The following is a 6,000-nucleotide window of genomic DNA, read 5'->3' on the forward strand; positions in this document are numbered from 1 at the left end:
AAATGAAAATGTGACATCAATATTGGTAAAAATCTCAATCAATCCGATACATTAGAACACATACCCAGAGAACGATTGTTATAAAAAAAATAAGAAATCACCTGGTGCGCTGCACGTGCAAAACATCCTTTTACAAATGGTTAGGAATCAGAACAATTGTAGTCACTGAGTAAATGTATAATCTTGACAGTTTAAATCCAATGACTATTATCCAGGAGGAATAAATAAAAGTTCGATAAAGAACAATTTCTTTTTAAAAAATGTACTCAGAAAGAGATCCTAAAATATTACATTTCTGATGGTACAAAACAATCAATATTTTCTATATTCAGTACACGAGTCAGTTTGTAAAATGTTTGCTACACTCATGGTTCAAGAAATATAAGTCCCACCCCATCCCCCAAAAAAGAACTTAATAATCTTAAGTCACATTTTTGTATAACTGTGACCATGACCCTAGAATCAAATGACAAGTGTGCATGTCAACAATAAATTCTTTGTTTCGTTAAGACTCATTCCAAGTATGAGCAAACCCATCAAGGAATTTAGGAAATATAAGCAAATAAAAACACTTTAATCAAAACCTTGCAAACTTTGAATGACTTTGACCTTGTCTCCAAGGTCATAATCTTGAGCAAGCATGTCGCAGAAAGAACTGAAATAGTTTTATAATGACAAACACTGAGTTTGATGAGAATCTATTAAGCTTAGGAAAAAGTAGCAAATGAGGAAGCAACCAAAACTTTAACGTTAACGTGGCTAATGAGCATGTTATAGAATTAATAAAATTTTTAGGATCAGAATTATTTACGCCATGCATTAAAAAACTTAAGTGACTTCAGGAAACGTACGCAAATGTAAAATTTCTTAAAGAAAATTTTAAAAATAAAACTTTAAATAAAGCTAAAAAGCAAAGCAAACTGTGACAACGGCGATGCCACCTTCAGAAAACTACCTGCTACGTATCGCTTCCCACTAACATGGGCTGGAACATAAAAATCAAGTTAGGTACAGAAGGTATAAAAAATAGGATTACAGTCATTTACCTTTACTTGATATTTGTGGTAAGCACCTATATTCATCTACACGCAAAGTTATATTGCTCTGGGGCTAACAATGGGAGAGGAACTAACACAAAAATTATTGTAAATATCTGAAAGCGGCCTCTCATTAAAATGATTTCAGGTACAAAATGTAAAAAAATAACCACAAATATTTACAAACGTAATAAACGTCATTGTATATATTGTTTATTCTTTTTTTTTGGGGGGGGGGGGCAGTCATTTCGCGCGCTCATAGATCAGATATCTCATGCATATTCATTACGTAGCTTGCTGATATATGCTTAAGAAACTTCCTGCATTCATTGGCGGGCTTTGTTTACAGCTACAGGACATGACCCGGAAAGGTAGAAAAATACACGTTGCCAAAAGGCACACAACCGATATTTTAAGACGCTTATATTTTGAGGGATTTATATAAATGTTGTATGTCTTCTTTCAGTGATCCTACAAACACACAAGATCACATTTATTTTACAGCTGTTCACAAGGCGGGTAGGTAGTGGTGGGGTGGGGTGGGGTTGTTTTCTGCCAGTTTTAGTCTGACTACATATCGTATTAACAGTGTGCACAATTGGGAGGTGTTGGATTGTTATCTGCCAATAAAATTATAACTACATAAATGCACAGTTACATCACCCGTAATCACAATTACGGTAATTTCCATATATTTTGCAAGTATCAGTTTAACTACATAAATACACAGTTATATCACCCGTATTCATAATTACTGTAATTTCCATGTATTTTGCATGAATTAGTTTAACAACATAAATGGGGCCCCGTGTGGCCGAGTGGTCTAAGGCGCTCTCCGTTATCCGTTACGTATTACTGTCATCTCGCCTCTGTCTGAGTGGGTTCGAGTCTCGGATTCAGCCAATGTGGGTATGTGAAAAAAAACTTGCCAGTAGCTTATCGTGGGTCCATGGTTCTTTCCTGAGTTTTCCCGGGTTCTTCCTCCACCTTTAATACTGGCCGCCATGTATAGCCTATCGTGTGTTGATAAATGGCGTTAAACCCCACAACAACAACAATAACTACATAAATACGCATTGATCTGGTCATTGTTTGAAAATCTTCGATGTGTAAGAAATCAGCTAAAACAACTTTTTGAAATTTATTTTATCCCGTTCGAAGTATATCCTAACTTGTCAGAAGCATGTTTTGAAGCGTTAGTTACAAAGTCACACGAATTAGTTTATCATTATTTTTACGTGACAGGTCATTGATAGACAAGTGTGACTTCAAAGGTATGTATTTGCATCTAGTTCGATGTTTGATAAGAATGTGAATAACTGTGATATGTGTGGCATTCTGTTAGTAATTCCCGCCCCTCCCACCCCACCCCCGATTTTTCTCTCACAGGCCTCTTTCTCCCATGCCCATGTTTGTGTTATGTGATCTGAAGACAGTAAAATTTTTCCCAAAAGTCACTAATGCTTATAATGTTATTTTCCTTCAGCGAAACAAAAACTGTCTGATTTTTAAGGAATCTACTATCTATCGAATTATAGTCATCAAGTTATAATGAATCATATATTTTGCGTGAATAAGAAACATGTTCAATAGATTTTTCCCAACTGTATTCAGTACAAATCTCTATCTAGTCTTACAATGGCTGAACCCCCTAAAGGATAGTGATTTTAACCAACGTATGTCATAGCTTGGTTTAATTTTAGTAGCTAACGGTATATCAGCACATTAAAACCTATATCGTACCAAGCCTACGTCAGTCATGATTTTGTTTTAGTTTTAGTGGCTAACGGTACATCAACGCATGAAAGCTTACATCATACCAAGGCAATTGTAAAGCGTCCAGCCCATATACAAACCATGGTGATCTGGGCAGGAGTTGAACACACGCACTTCTGGTTGCAAGTCTAGTACATAAAATATTGAGTCGCCTTGGATGTAGGCAGTGGCTAAAACTATCAAAATTTATTTACTGATAGTAAGGGTCATCATGAAGTAGGTTAAACTAGCTCTTTTATGTATAACATATTATGTCACTCCGTTCCATAAGGTGGGTTGAACGACAAACAAACCTAATTATGCTGTTAAAAGAAACCAGATATGTGTGGATCACCTTCCCAGTGTTCAAAAATTTTGTTATGGAACTAGAGCGTTGTGCATACGTCTGACCCCTGTTTGAAGTTTAGGGATAATAATTCTTGCTAAACTTCAAATTTGTTTAAGTGGATATTCATGTCTTACCATGGGTGCCCGCAGCAGAGGTCAAGGGGAGCATATATATAATGCAAATGAAACTGAAAATCTGTCACAAGATTCTGTTCAAAACGCTTAGTAAATTTTTAGCTTTAGTTTCAGACTGCTTTCTATGCCAACGCTCCCCGCAGTGATTGACACCCCACCATCCGCAAAAATAACCTGCGGGCACCCATGTATCCAACAGATGTATAACGATTCATGCTTCAGATTATATTAATTCAGGAAAAATTAAAGAATGATCACCTTGACCTGATTTACTGAGGAAGACACACACACACACACACACACACACACACACAGTTAAAGATCTAAATACTTTCCTCATTATGCATTGCATATTATCCAAGATTTTAGCATTACATTTCCTTTTGTGCCCAATTAGTGTTTCAACACGGAGATATAAAGTTAAATCCATTGTGCTCCCTCGATAGGCTCAAAATTTTCAACATTATGTGTGATGTTACATTCCTGATTTACCCCAAAACACCAACTTCACCACAAATATAAACCTACGACACAGTGTCAATTCTCGTACAGCCGCCATGTGGCCCATTTTTTTTTTACAGAGAGCACCAACTCGTAGCTCTGTGTGATGACTACAACATTTAATAACATAATAGTGTAGCCTCAGTGTCAGCACGTTTGAAATGAGTCCAGTACATATTATGCATTGTGTGTAATTATATTAGCCTAGTGTAAAGAAAATAGACACATTTCTTCAAAAGGACGTAATAAGTCCAATATACTTTACAGCTCTCCTGAATATTTTGTTTCTTTGTTATACTAGTACTGTGATATAGTTCCGTATGTAAAACACAAAGTGGTAATCATCTATTGTGAATTCTGCAAGAACACTAAATACTTTAAACAGACTATGAGATACAGAAGAATGAAGATCAATGTCTCCTTTGTAGCGGAGAAAACCGTTAGGCTTCGGAGTTATAAATATTACCTAGTGAACAAAGAATAGAACCAACGTGTGTTCCTAATCTGGTTATACATTCATGTAGATTTAAAATCAAAATATCAGCTGATGCTAGACTTTGCGCCCCATATATACAAAAAGACCGGCATAACGTAGTAGTAAAATCTATAATAGTGTAGTCATTATCATGGGGATCACAATTATCATCACTATCTTCGCCACTAGTCACCACCGTCACAGTACAAGTCAGCAAGACTGTTATGGTACGTTAGCAAACGCGCACAGATCAACATGTACAATTAGAGGTGTTGCAAGTTGGTTGAATTAAAGGTGTGAGAATATGTGCGTGTGTGTATGAGAGAGAGAGAGAGATGTTACGAAAATTAAATTAATCCAACAAAATTGAACGGTATTTTGTATCTGCAACAAATTTCACGAAATGAGTATCTCTATACATAACTTATTTCATGTCCACAAGGTCATTGCAATAAGGTGGTGAATACCAGTCTGAAAAAATAAAGCCTCTAGGCCTAGGGTGTTTGCACCTTTAGCCAATGATATGTAGGAGTGTCTGATTAATATGCACAAATTTCGTTCATATCAAAAGTAATCCAAGCTCTCACTGACATAAGCTTATAAACTAAATACAAATCACGATCTGTTCATGGCTGAACCATATAGATTGATTGATAATCGATAATTTTCTTTTCAGTAGCAGTTACTGAACTGAATTAATTATATAGTACATCGACAATGTTATTACTTTAGCAAGTTTATTCTAAACTGAATTATATAGGAGCATAACAATTTTGTTACATTGATAATGTTACTTTAGTATTCCTTCCCATTTTGTTTATAAAGCAAAACTTTTATATTCGCACCTGCACATTGGACGTATTTGTTAGTGTTAGATAGTATATGTTCACTTGATGCCTTTAAGAGATATGTTTACACATTAGCTTATACCTCTATAATACGTTCTTAATTAAAAAGTAGTTATGTCCTTACATTTTGGCTGGATGTTTGCTACCTTTCGCAGCCCATTTCTAACATTGGCGCTGAGCAAGATCAACAACTCACTTCAACAACTCATTACATCTTTATCCAAAGTCCGTTAAATCGACACGATGGCCACAGCAAGATCACAAGAAGGTATTTGCCATGTACTTAAAGACAGTACCCTGAAACTAGAAAGAGAAGTTACATATCTAACAAACCTTGATGATTTTTACAAACATGTTAATGCGCATACATGGTGTTAAAAAAAAAAAAATTAATTGGTAGAACTCATATATCATTGTCAACATTTCATCTAAGGTGAATCTAGATGATATACTTTTATTTGTTTTATTACCTAAAGTCTAAGATAGTGATGAAATCATTCTTTGAATTTCCATGAGCTCTAGTGCATGTAACATACTTTGTGGTGAGGGTAAGCCAACAGCAATGGTTGTTCACAACATCGGTTTGACTGTACAGATGAATGCAAATTATACTTATATTCGGACTAATACAAACAGATCTACTAATTAATGTCTAAAATCATTTTAAAATTGCACCCACGTAGTCTAATGATAATTACCTTTTTAAGACACACCCCAGTTTTAACTGACGGCATGTTTTGCCTTTGCTAAGTCTGACTTTCATTGTCAGTGTTATCTTCAGTTTTTCTCACTATAGTTGATAAAGTTACCGCATTAGTCATTAGTATAACCATTAATTAGAGGACACTAGTAATTTTATTATACGGGTTTTAACATACGGGTATTTTGGAACTGCCTTTAT

This window comes from Sinohyriopsis cumingii, chromosome 14, assembly GCF_028554795.1.
Source record: "Sinohyriopsis cumingii isolate HCF-2022 chromosome 14, ASM2855479v2, whole genome shotgun sequence".
NCBI classification, from domain to species: domain Eukaryota; kingdom Metazoa; phylum Mollusca; class Bivalvia; order Unionida; family Unionidae; genus Sinohyriopsis; species Sinohyriopsis cumingii.